We start from the raw sequence: 15,965 nt of genomic DNA, 5'->3' as shown, positions 1-15,965 counted from the left end.
AAAGCTTAACCTGTTAGGTGAGATCCTTGAATAGGTTTATTGTGAAGTGAGCTTTCCCAACTTTCCAAAAACCCTAGTAGAATCCTTACAGAATTTGGTAGTTAAGGATATAGCAATATCACTTATGTTGAAGGGAGTTAACAAATCCACTTTGATATAGATGCCATAGGATTGCTAGGGCAAAAGGACATTGATGATATTAAGACTATTAGTGTTAAAGGTATTTAACTATTTAATAAAAACAAATAAAATGGCAACCTCTATAATAATTAATATCCAAAGAAATAATGATCAAGGCATGGTTTGAAGCTTTTGTATGGGTTTCATACTCCACCCTCACAAAAAAGTTCCCCGTATATATGGCCAATACTCCATTTTAAGATGGTATTATGGTTTAGTGTGTTACTGGAGGTCACTTAGAGGCCATGTTTGGAATCAATGCCGTTTTTTAAGAGGTGTTTTTAAGAAAGCGATGCTATATTGGTATGCCATTTTCTGAAATAAAAAAGGAAAAAAGAAACACTTTTTCTACACCATTGCTGGTTTCTGTCACAGTTTTTTTTTTTTTTTCAACACAGCATCAGCAAGTTGTTGCTAGCAACATTAAAAAAAATGAGAAAACACTAAAAAGGGTGTTTTTTAGGCTACATTTTCTGATTTCTAAGGCATGGTCGGAGAAAATGTTTTTCAGAAAATGTGAAACAAAACAACAGATGTGGTCTGAAAAAACAGATTTCAAACGTGGCACTAATGTGGTACCATTTTTTAAGAAAAAATCCGTTCCAAACACTGTCATAGTTACTAAGAGGGTGTTCTTTCTTTTTCTTATTCAAATGAATTGTAACATCATTAACAAGAGTCCGGCTTCAGTCAGGGCAAAGCCCATTCCAACAGCCTTTACAGCTTTGCATTGAGAATATCTATGTACTTTGTGTAATTTATTTCATGGGAGATATTCACAATACAAGGTTGCAAGGGGCTACTCGAATGGTGCGACTTGCCCCTGACAGATGCTGAACTCCATCAGCAAGGAAGATGAAAATGATAACCCATTTTTGGGTGTGTATTTTCTCAAGATAAACTGAAAATGTGTTTCCATTTCACTCAGAAAAAAAAAAAAGAAATTTGTCTTGTTTTGAAAACCAATATTAAATTTCCTTTCAAAACCAAAAAAGGGGTTTTCAGTTACCCACAAGACTGATGGGTGCTAGTGCTACTATTCGGTGTGGCATATTCCAAATCCAAATCTCTTGCAGAGTTTTGAAAAGTTTATCCTTAAAAGCTCCTATAGATCGTATCACGCCATTTCAACTGGACTTTGGCTCAAATTATAAGTAAAAAATAAAAATAGGAAAGATGAATTGATGCTTACTAAGGTTGTGTTTGGCACTACGGGTGAGAGATATGTGGTGTCACATCACACATGAGAATCACTTTAGCTAAAATTAATGATTAGACTTCACCCCACCCCGGAGCATAGAAGAAAGCCTATTCACACATGCATGTTTTTAAAGGGATGCATGTTTCAACTATAAACAGCTTCAAATAATGACGGTTGTTGGCACTGACTTGCTTCACCCAGTGTTCCATTTCAGATTGCCACTCTCTTCACAATGCTCTTTAAATTTAATCACATTTTGGCAAGTAGGATTTTGGAAAACCAATATTAATGCTGCAGTGATTAGTCTTGATACTAGGAGGAGGAGGAGGGGTGCAATGAAATTTGAATGGAAATATGTGAAATGGAACGATTGTGAAACACATTTGTGCCAAACACAATGGATGGTTTATGTCATTTTGTATTAATCAACACAAAATGTTTTTAGATAGAATATCAATTGTACTAAATACAACCTAAACGTGAATCTTCATTTAAATATTGTAAGTATGTTTTATAAAATGTAACATCAAATCACAAAAGCTATGTTTAGTTTGAAGGAAAATGTAGGGTAAGGAAGGGAAAGGTAGGGAGACCTTTACAGATATTGCATTGGTTTTACTGTCTTTCCCTTCCTTTCCCTACCTTTTCCTTCAAACCAAATATAGCCTAAATGCTGCATTTGGCGTTCCTTATTTTAAGGATTTATATTATTATTGTTCCTAAAATGCCCCTATGAATACTGAGTTTTTAACTACAAAAAGGAGATAAGTCCTTAAAATAATAAAGAATGCCAAATTTAGCCTTTTTTTCAATCAAATTTACCATTTCAAGCTTGAAGTACATTAAAATTATAAGAAAATTAAGAAAATATTATATATATATATATATATATATATTGAATAAAATAATTGATTTTGGGTCTAAATACGCAAATCGGTTCAAAACAGGCAATAATCCAAATCGACTCAATTTATTATTGAGACAAAATCATAGAACAAAAACCGTTATAATCAATTCACTCAGTTTGGATAGACCCAACCCACTTCCCTAAAAATCACAAAAAAAAGGTAAATAACTCACATTTGTGAACAGTGTCAAATCTCTCTCTCTCACCTCCCACGCCAGCTGAAGCTCTTGGTCCCAAACAGCATATTGTACATTCACAGGTGTACAAGTTAAATGTATGTCATGGTTGGATGAAAAGAAATTATTTTCAACTATCATATACATGAACAGATGATTAGATATGTGACAATATCTTATTTACAGAATCCAAATATATCAGGCGATTAGAGTGACCGTTAGACATAAACAAACAAAAAACATTTTGCAGAGCCCTACTTTAATAAATAACTAATACCATTACTCAATGCTGCTCCCAAGCATACAGAGTCATGAAAGGTATACCGGATACGGACTTAACCTTTGGTATTTGTAAAAATGTCGCTCAAGCTTGAACCCGCATTTTCACACTTGTTAGTATAAAAAATAAATAAATAAATGAAAGAAATAAAATTTGTGGGAGTACAAGTATAAATACGTATAGTACAAAATATTGTATCTTGTATGAATTTGTATTTTCCATATTTATATTTATAATCTTTTTAAATTGAGCTAGTGCAAATGATTTGAGTGTAAATTCTAACATACTTTTGTTTTAAATTTTAGCTTATTTTGTTTAATTACAATACAAATGAAGTAAATTAAGAGATGAACCAGAATAAAATAAAATCGAAAACAAAATTAAACAAGAATCTACATTGTTTACATACATTTGTACTAATACAAATAAATTTACACTGCATCCAAATTCAGCCTTACTAAAATTTATTTATGCATATGTATCACCAGTTTTGCATTTGCCTTGTGCCGTGGTGTTGGATGACCCTATTTGGTGTGGTGATTTTTAAACCCATATGTTTCTGATGTAACCAAACATCGCCAAAGAAAGAGAAGGAATCGGTTATGCCATAGGCTGCTTGAAATTGTCTAGTTTTTTTATTGCTAGAAATGTGGTTATCTCTTGAGATTCTTGCCTGGGAGAGAAGCAGAAGCCCATGTGAGAGTCGTTTTCCTTCGAATAGAATTTCTAGTACGAGATACACGATACACTCAAAAAATAAATAAATAAAATAAATAATCATAGTGATCCAAACACTTCCTCCACTATAAAGGCGTGGAAAATTTACTATGTATCTGAATTCTTGAGCTATCGTGTTTGTGACTTATTGGTTAAAAAAAAATTTCATCATTGCCTGAGCTACAGAACCAATGAATGATGGACACGAAGAAACAGTAGTCTTAAATCAAAAGAGAGCGATTCCATGGAGAAGACCCATGTGAGTGCTTCCTGTTTATCACTGAATGGACTGAAAATTCTACAATAAAAGACAACTGTTTATCTTCTCAGGTTTCGAACCGAATGAGTGGTGAGCTCGAGTGACTCACATGGCTTTTCCCATGGGAGTAGTCCTATCTGATCATCACTGGTCCCTGAAAACAACTCTTGATGGAGATTGGGTAACCACCTGTCTGGGGATAAAATGCTTTCTAACGACCAACCATTAACTAAAGAGTTATTGCCATTCAAAAGAGAAGGAGAATCTGCAACTATTCAAAAGAATACTCACATTGTAATTGTATCCACATGCATTAGTAACTACCACAAAAATAATAATAATAATAATAAAATAAAATAAAGAAAGAATTCCAAAATTCCGATTGGGTGCAAAAAAATCAGTACTCTTTTGTCCAAATTCAAATAGGAATTCGAATATGACCCAATTAATATGAACTGAATGAGTCCATTTATCCATCTGTACTATCCAAATAGAACAATTAATGTATAGATTTAAACTATTATGTGTCTTTTCAATAATATTATAATTTGCTAAAGATTTAATTCATTTTATTTATGGTATAATATATAATATCGAGCAAAGTTATCTTAATTAATTCATTTTTATTGTTATCCACAAATATTATTTATTTAAATATCTAGTTGCAATTCTGTGACTCAACGTGGTCCCATAGGCTGGCCTATTTTGTAATCAAGAAAATATTTTGAGTAACTATTTTATTCAGTTTGTTTATTTTATTTTATTTTTATAAGATTCTTAATTTCTTATGTAGTTGTTAACTGGTTACGCGTGCCTTTGATCCAGTGTGGAGAGGAAACTACATATATTTTAATTTTTTTAACGAAAAGTACAATTTGTCAAATCTAGGGGTGGCAATGAGTCAAGCTTTTTATGAGCTGCTCGAGCTCGAGTTCGAACACAGTTCAATGGTTCGATTATTAAACGAGCCAAGCTCGAGCCTACTAGAACTCAGCTTGTGAGGCTCGCGAGCCGACTCGAATATATATATAGATATAATAGAATTACACAAAATAATATATATAATAAAAATATTATAATTATTAATTATTATAATTCTTAATTTTTTAAATATAAAATAAAAAAATTATATATAAATTTTATTTTTATAAAATATGTTTTCTCAAAATTGAACTCGAGACGAACCGAGCTCAAGCCTATACATTTTTTACTCGACTGAACTCAAACTCAAAGTTTTGGATCAAACTGAGCTCGAGCCTTATAGAATAGTCTTGAGCCAAAGTCAAGACTTATACTATTTGACTCGACTCGGCTCGACTCCAATCCACCCCTAACCAAATCATCTATTGAAAAATGAAGGAACCAGAGCTAACTTTGAGGTCAATTATACGAATAATATAATATTTGATAAGAAAGGGAACCAAAGCTATATTTATCATTAAATTATGGGTACTTATAGTATTTCTTATTATTTTCATCTAAGTCCTTTTTTTGTTATGCACTTAACTCTTTTAACCCATTAACTTGAAAAAAAAAAGCTTACTTTTTCTAACAATATATACACCATTTAAACACTCGAGGTAAAATTATCTTTCAAAATATTAATTTTTACTTTTATGATATAAATCTAATTACAATACTTCTATTAATATTTATTGTATGTTAAATCAAAATTTCAACTATCCACATCATATAATTTACTTATTTTTCATTGATTAATATTTTACAAAATATTCTTACCATCAAAACTTTAACAATTAATTTTAATGAAATTAGTTGTGCCGTACCATTTATCACTGTTTCACATTTGCTGCTTTATGGTGCAGACGATGCACCATAAATTTTGCATCATCATCAAATATATGTTATTGGGGAGTATGGGAAAAAAGTTCAACAAACAAAATAAAGAAAAAGTGATGATCCCATAAGCGCGCCACATTGGATACCCCCTACTTATAGGTGGGGCTCCCATGGGCTAATGGTCCAAGGGACCCGCCTGGCATATTGCCCATAAAAGAAAAAAGGAAATTGCGTTTGAATCCAATTCATCTGAGCATTGGTTCCTCATTTTGGATACAAAAGGTCTTAAATGGGATCAATAATGTCTGAAAAACCAGTTAAATAATTAAAAAAAAAAAACCATGCAATCGTACCCCCACCTGCCGGTTACCGGTACATGACTGATCATCAGTCATCACCCCCACTACCAGCTTGTCCTCCTCGGTGAGCACATAAAGATCAAACAAACGTCCATTCACACCATACGGCCATTAATTTTTACCTTGATTAGACAAGTTTGGCCCAAGACGACTGAAGCACCCCTCACACTTGGGACTCTCTTTACCCATTTTCCATCTGTGCTTCACATGGGTCGTGGGCCAACCACCTAATTGAGCGAAAAGTGTGGGTACAAAAGAGGCCTTGATTGTTTCTGATGGGCTAAATTGGGCATGACAAAGAAAATCAAAACTTATCTAAATATGGCAGCTGTTGTCTTCCTTCATATGTAGTGTGTGAATATATAGCTCTTCTTTAATTATACCGTAACAAAAAATTCAAAAAATATATAATAAATAATTATGGGCCCAGGGTTGTACTGATTGAATGAATGAATAAAAGAAAAGGGCCTGGCTATTCATTTCATGTTGGTTCTCTTTCACAGAAGATGACTTGGTAGAGGGTTTTTTAAGTCATTTTTTAATTAGCTCACAGACTGTGACCTGCAGCACTCCATCTATTGATTTTTTTTTAATCCTATAACCCCATAACATCCTTGATCCTTGTTTTCTTTTTCTTTTGGACCGTGCTAAGTTAAGGCCGGATAGCTCCTACGCCACTCACAATTGGAATGCTAGAAATCCTCAACCCTGTAAGAAATTAAAAGAAAAAAATCTCATAGTAGAATTAGATTCTACTATTGCTCTTTTTTTTTAAAAAAAAAAAAAGAAGAAGAAAAGCTCCTTCTCAATTTTCCCATATATTAAGTTTGAGATTCTCTCAAATATTGGCGACGTGGGGGCCTTTATATCCACAGTACGAGAGTGTTCCCTCCATATTAAAAAGAGTTTTTTTTTTTTTTCTGAAAGAATAGGAATTTTCAAGGTGTGTCACTTTTAAAATAGAAATTTCACTATAAATTACACTTGGAATAGTATAGACATTCTGTTTTGGATAGAGTTTTTCTAAAGATCTCAGGTGGAGGGAGGATATCAAAAGGAAGGAACAATAATGCAGAACACATATCCCGCCTTGCTAGAAACTCAATATTTTGATTTAACAATAAAATCAATTAAAATTGGGATTTATGAGACAAACTTATAAACCCACTTTGTCAAAAAAACATAATGCGTGAATGAAATGCGAATTAGAATGTGGTGTGAATGTCTTTCTATACTTAGGTGATCATGTGAATGGAACATAACGCATGATAATCATGCTATGCACAAAAATGACAACCGTAAATAACGGGAAACAGAAGAGCGTGTGGTCAGTGGCGGATCCCAGACCTTTATTATTGGGCACATCTGAGGCCTACTTTTTAGGCCTTTTAAAATTATGAAAAAAAAAAATCTCAGGGCCCGTTTGTTTTGTAATTGGAACTGAAATCAGAATAAAAATTTTTAGGAATTGAAATGAGAATGGTTTATTTCTATAGTCTGTTTGATTCAGATAAGAATAGGAGTGGGAATTGAAATCGGCAGGAACGAGATTTTATTCGCAAGGGAGGGGCAGAAAATGCCATTCCACCAGGAATAGGAATGGGATTTCAATTCTGTCCAATCAAACAGCTGGAATCATAATAGTCCATTCTAATTCTAATTCCGAACCCCCATTCTTACATATCAAATGAGGTTTATATTTAAGGGGTTTAGAATTGAGGCCCTACTATTTTATTTGAGTTAGGGCAACTGTAAAAAAAAAAAAAAAAAAAAAAAAATTACGGCCCTGTTTAGTTTGCGAGAATAAGGGGTTTAGAATTGGAATTGGAATCAAAATCTCATTCTCATTCGTTCTGGAATGGCATTCCTCCATTTGAGGGAATGGCCATTCCCTACCCCTCACTTGGGAATGAAATTACATTCCTGATTCTGCCAGAACCAACTAGACTATGAAAACAAACTATTCAGATTCCAAAAGCTTTCAATTCTGATTCCAATTTTGATTATAAACCAAACAGACTCTAATTTCAAATCTGAGTGGGAGCAATTGCCCTACCAATGCTAGCTTCCACATAGATTCGCCATTGCATGGGATGTGGTGTTTGGGAAAGACGCATGGTTAAGTACCAGCAACTCAATTTCATGTTCCGCCATAATAACCTTATGCTAAGCTGGCATAATTACTCAACGCCTTGCTCGATAAAATGGATTTCCTATATCAGAAAAAATGGCCAAAGATGAGACATGATTTCCTCGTCTGAATCTTGCGTCTTGCGTCTTTCGTACGTGCACCATACAAAAACCACCATGTTGGTAATTCCAAATTTGGCCTTAGATAGATTAACGGATGTCATTAAATTACAATTTTACCCATTTTTAACGTTTCCAGCTGCCCATCCGTACGTAGATGAATTGGAATATGGAATGTGCAGATACATTTCGCTTTAAACAAGGTGGTTCCTGACTTCCCGGTTTGGTGCCTTCAAGCGATAGATTAGCATGCATCAGGATTGCCATCAAGGTCATCTACTGCATACTTTTGTCCATTATGTTTCTTAGTTTCTAGTTAGACGCATTTTTTGATGACATTCCTTCCGTAAACGTTCTAACTCTTCTCTTGTTTTACTGTTTTCCTCTTTCAACGTTTCCACAACGCTCGGCTTGATTACTGAGAGCGGCGGATGTCCAAATTAGGAATACAATCATTACCTAAGGACTGGTAGGCATCCCAATAAGATACAGAAGCATTCAACGCATAGAGGAAGAGCCTAGAAGTCTGAAGATTGATGGATTGAACCAGATGAATTCCTTGGAATATGTATCAATATTGTGTGGATGTATCGAGAAGCGGAGGTCGCCTGAAGCATTAATTGGACAAGATTCCGGAGAACATCAAAGTTCAAACTCAAAGCACCAGCGAGAATTCTTTCTGGGATACAACCGCCCATGCAAAACGAGTGATGAGTCACACTTGGAAACCCCAGAGCTAGAGTCAAAAAGAAGAAGATGGAGCAGAGGAGGGACATTGAGAGGTCTAGGGTTTCACGGAACTCTCCAACTGCAGTCTGCAAGTTTGCATTTTCATTATTTTCTTTCGATTGGCAAGCAGGCACTAGAAATTTGAGTTTGACACTTTGAATTGGCCGATTGGGTATCAATTCCCCAATTTGATTTACGGGGCTACAAGCCCACAAGTTCATGTATGGATGAAAACTTGAGGGCTGGATGCAACAGAAGAACGGAAAAAACCAGGTGGAGTCGTCCGAGGGAATAAGAAGAAGAAGAAATTACCGTCACTCGATAGAAAATTTACAAACTGTTTACAGATGTGCGTAGATGAATATTTTTAACAAGGTTGACTTGACTCGCCATTTAAGGGCAATTATATATAAACTTCTTTCAATCAGTATTAGCGGTGCTCTAAAGGACGATGAGTTACGTTTTAGAAAACAAAACTCTCACTCACATGGGATTTTTGGACGTTTTAAAAATTATAATGAGTTTAAGATAAATGCTGAAAAGTCATGACGAATTTTTTATGTTCTGTACACATGTGGTCATCATCTCTCCTCTACATCAGAGTCACCGGATGTCCGGCCCACCTTTGATATTTGACTAACCTAGAATAGGTTTTTCCAATCAGATTGGATTGACCTATAATTATATTTCATAGATTAACATATAATAGATACCCAAATCAGGCTGATCAAACTGTGTCACTATTTTTTTTTTTTTTTGATAGATGCTGTGTTACTACTCTACCTCTTCTCCAAATGCCTTTGTAAATTTAAGTTCTCTAATGAAGCCAAGGTCCACGGATGAAATAGGCCAGGTCCTCCATCAATAAAATCTCATAAATTTTGTGTCTTCTTAAAAACAAAATAAGAAAAAAAAAAACAAAAAAAACAAGAACAGCAATACCTACAAATAGGAGGTGATTAGGGTACATCCCATTTTTGATAAACTGAACATATCAGATATAAAAAGTACCCCAGCTAAAATATTATTTATTTTTTGTCTTTTCCAAGAAAGAAGAAACACTGTAGCCTACTCACTAGGGAATTAATTGACAAATGTATAAAAAATGGCGAGGTCCTCCATCAATAAAATCTCATAAATTTTTTGTATAAGATCCTGACTCCATTTGGAATGGAGATAATTTTAGGATAATATTATGGTTTTTTTCCTTTTTCAATTAATTTATTAAATTTCACTAATTGTAGGTGGAAATGAAAGCGAGAAACAATGCAAACCACAAGAGTGGCAGGACTACTCCTTCAGCTGCAAGGGAAATGACCACTGTCTTAGAAAAAAAAAAGCAATTTTACCATGTTTGGTAATAGATAAATGGTTGTAGAGAAATGTTTTCTGAAATATGCTTATGATTAGTAGTTGTGAGATGATGGCATTGCTTTCAATCTCCCATAAGTCAATTTCTGAAAAGATGGCAACCTACCATGCATGCTCAAACTTTGCCACGTTAATATATTTTTCAATCATTGAGGTTTGTTTTCTAAGTTAAGCCAAACCCTAACAAAAAATTTTCTATTCAAACATCTTCTTGTAAAGAAACCCTTTCTTATGTATATATGTGTGTGTCTGTGTGTATGGCTTTTGATTTAAACAAGTGATTATTTATCTTTTTAAGATGAAACATCAAGTTAGAAAGTGATTTTCTACACTTTCAAATTATCAAATAAAAGTTTTAAGGGTAAATTGCTGAAAATTCCCCTGAAGTTTGGTAATTGCAATCACATTGCTTGAAGGCTTGAACTTTCTGACTTGGTTGCAAGTAGACCCCCTTGATTAAAATCTTCTAACAAGATGTATGAAAATGTCCAAAACACCCATACACTTACTATTGAGGTTGTTTTTACTTGGAAAAAAAAACAATTAAACTTTATGAACAACAAAAAAAGAGAGTTTAAAATTGCAGTTTTACCTTTGAGTGGTTGATATGATGAAGAAAAAATGGAAAATAAATCAATTTTGGAAAAGAGATTGGAAGGTTTTGGGGTAGCAATTGATATAAAGAGAATTTGAAATATAAACATTTCAGTCAAAAATATTTATATGGGTATTTTGGACATTTTCATACCTCTTATTAGAAGATTCAAATAGAGGGTATCTACTTGCAACTATGTTAGAAAGTTCAGAGGAGGCGATTGTAATTATCAAACTTCAGGGAAGGTTTTAGCAATTCACCCAAATTTTTATTATAAAGTGAATAATTGCCTTGATTTTGATTTAGAAAATAAAAAGTTAAATTTAATTATACACATCAACTTATATCTTTACCTTTTACTTGGACATGTGTTATAAATTAATATCTTATAATAAGTAATGAAAATTTAAAATAATTTGAACCATTGACACCTGTTATTCCAAAAAAAAAAGGCAGGAGTTTCGATTCTTGGAAATTAATCACTTCAAATGATATATAGACCATTACCCATATTAATAATGACCAACCTTTCTCATTGAATTTTATTAAGGCTGAGTGTGGAAAGAATATGAACACAAATGTGTAAAGTGCAAAATATTGTATTGTATTATAAACTTTGTATTTGCATTGTACACATTTGTATTTATACTCTTGAGACTAAAACACAAATATTTATAAATAAAAATAATTTAATCTATTCAATCAAATAAAAAAATCTAACTTGAATTTACCATATAGATTAGTGCCAAACAGAATATTTGGAGTGGTAATTATCTAATTTACTTTTAAATTGAAAACACAAATGATCTGTTTTTCAATTGGGCCACTAGCTTGCTTGTCAGTTCTTAATTGGGCGGTCACAAAAGATGTGAATTTCTTATTTATTTGATCTCAATCAAATAGCAAAGTGTAATAATAGAACCAATTCTGTAGTCACGTTACCCACTTGAAGGCATGATAATATACAATGAATTAGGTCACAAGTCTTGGAAGAATAAAACTAGGGTGAGTTGATGTTCAACTGCTAGCCAATGTCCTAAGGTGCATACAACTTTCTATTTGGAGGGGTCCAACCAATGGATCAAACAGTCTTCGCTCTGTACCTTTGCCCATGTCAAATAGCAGGGTATATGATCCATTTCCCTGTGCCATACCTCCTTCAACAGTGACACTAATGTCCTTTGTCTCCAGCACTGTTTTCTCTCATTTTTCTGGAAAAATCCCCTCCCCCCTTTCCTTTTTAGCTTTGATAAAAGATATAAAACAAATTTTCTATGGAATAATCTGTCTGATCGAGCTCAATTTCTCTACTTTTTTATTCTTTCCAAGGAAGGATGAATTAAAACCCAGCTCGACCTGGAATATTGACGTGTTATATCATAATCATATCAAAGGCAGGTAGGAAGGGACATCTCAGGTTGGGCTCGAATCAAGTCAGTTTCTACTCTTAGATTTGGGCAGGAGCTGGCAGGCCTAATCCTATTCGATCCTAGAGACTAGAGCTAAGCTTTAGGCTGTCCACAAGCCGAAATGGGCCCATGTAACTCTGGTACAGAACCAATCTACACACGCCAAGCAATCAGACACTGGAGAGAGAGAGAGAGAGAGAGAGAGAGGACATCTTTTTATTTTTCATTGTCAATTTCATAGGGTCACCCATGACCCATTCCAGGTTTCAATCTAAGCGAAGTTTCATTTTGTTTATTCATAAATGTTGCATGGTTGTACCATGACGTTGTTCCAGCGTTCTAAAGTCTGACTACAGTGACCATCCACCCGACAAAACAAGAAAATAAAAAAATAGGTCCTTGAGTCCTTCCTTCGTCACGTTACTCGTCGTCCTGAAAAGCTAGACAATGGTGGGTCGATGGTTAAGCAGGCCCATGACCATTAAAAAATAAATTGAAAAAGGCCCAGAAACCGTACCAAATCAATACTGTCTTATCTAGTATCTTGTTTATCTATAGGGCGGTTTCATTTTCTATTCCCTCCCCGCTTTAAGAACCGCGATTGGAGCGTTTGTGCCCATTCCAAAGCCTATCCCCACCCATCCTATGTCCTAAGTCCTAACCAACGGGTGGAAGTGCGACCTTTCTCACTTCCGAGTTTCAGCTTCAAATATAAACATTTCAGCATCGAAAGGAAACCAAAATTTGCTAAATCCGATAAGAATTCAGGCCTTGAGAATTGAGAGTTGATAATATAATCCTTTATATATATATATATATATATTTTCTATTTTTGTTTTTAGACCCTTCTATAAAGAAAATATAGGTCAAATTATAGCTTGGTTGGTGTTGACATAGTAATTGCATTGCAAGGTTTAAAATAGTGGAATAAAAATCTTGGCACAGTGATCCGTTAATTTGTTTTTCTTGGTAAAAAAAAAAAGAGGATTTAACGGAACGAAAGTAATATCTCTGTAGTGGGGTTGGGCCACAAAGACGTAAGAAGGTACCATGAAATAAAGCGAAGCTTAGTCCTATTCTTGTTCTAGGCCCACATTTTTAGAACCTACAGAGTACCGTGGACCACTCAGGCCGTGCCCACTTCCAGCAACCATCTGATAAAGTTAATTAAGGTGATGATGTTGACACACAGAATTATTTAAATATTGGGCTTAATCAGGGATTATAAATTTGAATAAATTATAAATTAATGTAGCTTATGTCGGTAGGTTGGGATGAGAGGGTAAGGTTATATGTTTTGTTGTTGGGTTTTGGGCCTCCCCTGTTTTGATTTAATGGTTAGTAAAATTTTTATGTGGTCAACTCTTCACCTAAAGTATATTTAGGGAAACAAAAAAATTGTAGCTTATATAGTTATTTTTAATTTATTAAAAGGTTTGTGAGAAATTAATATAGCTTATGTAATTTTGTTTGCATCTCACCTAACCTGGAGGTAGGCTGATAAATGACCATATGCCATCAGCTTTTGTGGTTTTGTCATAGTTTTTTTTTTCTCAGCATCAAGCAGGGTTTTTAACATGAGGGATAAATGTCATCCCTGTAGTCATAGAGTTCAAATCTTTGGTGGCACGTTCATTTTGACTAGGGTTAGATGAAATAATGCATTAAGAAAACAAAAGATTTTTTTTTTTTTAATTTTGAACCTACATCATGGTGAAACAGGTTCATGTAACTGAATCTATACGATTGGGATAAAACTTAGATGATGATGATAATGATGAATTATGTTTATGTTCTTAGTGAAACAGTATTCATGCCGCCCGCCCCGTACATATAATTCAGACAAGTCTTAGATGATGACCATCTGCATTTATGGTGAAATAGAATTCATGTAACCAATCCAATATATACAATTCTGATAAGGCTTAAATATTTTTTTTTTCTCTTTTTATGGAGGGAAAGGGTTAAAAGATTAAAAAAAATCCGTCAAATTGAACCACAAAAACAAAGAGAAAAAACCACAAGATTCCAACAAAACAACATAACACAACAACAACAACAACAACAACACAGACTAGCTAGGACTGATTGACTCAAACAGACACAAGCACTTAACCTAGGACTATCAAGCGCTACTTACTGGACCAACAGAAAAAGAGGCCAACAAGGAATTCTCCTTCACTAAACCAACAACGATGATGATTAGGTTCATCGTGAAACAAGATTGGTGTAGCCAAGGCCGTATAATAGATAATGATGAAGATGATAAGTTGGACTCAAAATCTCCCAAAGAATTTTTAACTGGGTTGGTCCATAGGGTGGTTAGGTTTGGTTGAAGATCAGGTTAAGGTTGAAATTTTGTCAATCAAATCCAATCAGAAACCTACGTACATGTAGACCTGTTTATGGGTCGGGTAGCCCAATAGCCTGGCCTGGCCCAATTCATTATTTTTCGGGCTTGGACAAAACTTTAAGTATGTGGGTTTGGGCTTGGTCTTTAAATATCAGGTTCAGTCATTTTTTGGGTCGGGTTGGTCTTTCTCAAATAAAACTAGCCTGATAGTATTACATATAATAAAAAGCATTTATGTTATATATAATACATATTTGTTTATTAAATTATTAATAAATATTAATTTACTATTAAAAAATACAAATTAGTTTATTAATTTATTAAATTATTACTAAATTAATATAATATTAGTTTATAAAAATATACTGAAAATAAAATATTTTATGTATAAATCGGGCTCCGTGCTTTATATAAGGTGCAGGTTCGAGTTCAAGATCTAGGCCCAATATTCAGACCAGCACATTTTTTATTAAAAGAGGCAAAGTCAAACTTGACCCGGACCATGTATATATATATATATATATATATATATACCAACAATTCCAAAGTTTTTTAGTGTACCATCACCACTCCTAGTGTACAAGAACTTTGTCCTTATACATATATTAATGTTAAATCTTGTTGACCATGATTAGTTAATTTTAAGTCTAAAGGTAATAGTACCACTTTTATGAATGAAAAGAAATAAAATTAGGTCAACAGAAGCACAGCCCCAACTGATGTTATAGGGTTGGATTAGGTTTGAGGTTCAACAACTCCGATTGGATTAAAGTTGACCCACTAAAGTGGATTGGTAAAATAAGGGAAATTATCTAAAACCTTCCATTTATTCACAATATCTGAAACTTCCCCAAACGTTTATACCTTCAGGGAGCCTAGCTTTAGGACGCGGGTGAATTGGGAACATCTCTCCCCAGCCCTGTTCTCCATGTATGGTTGTGATTAACGTGGGCATACTTCTCGTGGACTGGAGATCCGGACTCCGGCTTTTGATCGATATATTCACAAAATCATTGCTCTACCCATCATACAGTGTACTGTTTCAAGTCCTCCGACATGTATTTTATAATATGACCAAAATACCCTTAAAATGAATATTTTACAAATGAAAAAAAAACGGCACTAGCTTACCTACAGGACAATTAAAGGGCCCTAATTAAGTAACAAACTGTTGACCAGGACGCCCATATCAATGTTAGGTACTGGTGCTTTAAAAGGACAGTCAAGAGCAAGCAGTTGGCTGTTTGTAACTTGTTAATTATAAAACTTAGTTTAGCCTTTCGATTTTGGCATACAAAAGCAAAAGAAATCAATGTGTTTTCCTATTCTGTAGAACTTTTTGTTTGGGTAGAGACAGAGAGAGAGCATTGCTACTTTGC

This window comes from Nelumbo lutea, chromosome 3 (assembly GCF_056320005.1).
Source record: "Nelumbo lutea isolate HS-2025 chromosome 3, American lotus-T2T, whole genome shotgun sequence".
Taxonomy (NCBI): Eukaryota; Viridiplantae; Streptophyta; class Magnoliopsida; order Proteales; family Nelumbonaceae; genus Nelumbo; species Nelumbo lutea.
This window is presented reverse-complemented; position numbering follows the sequence as displayed.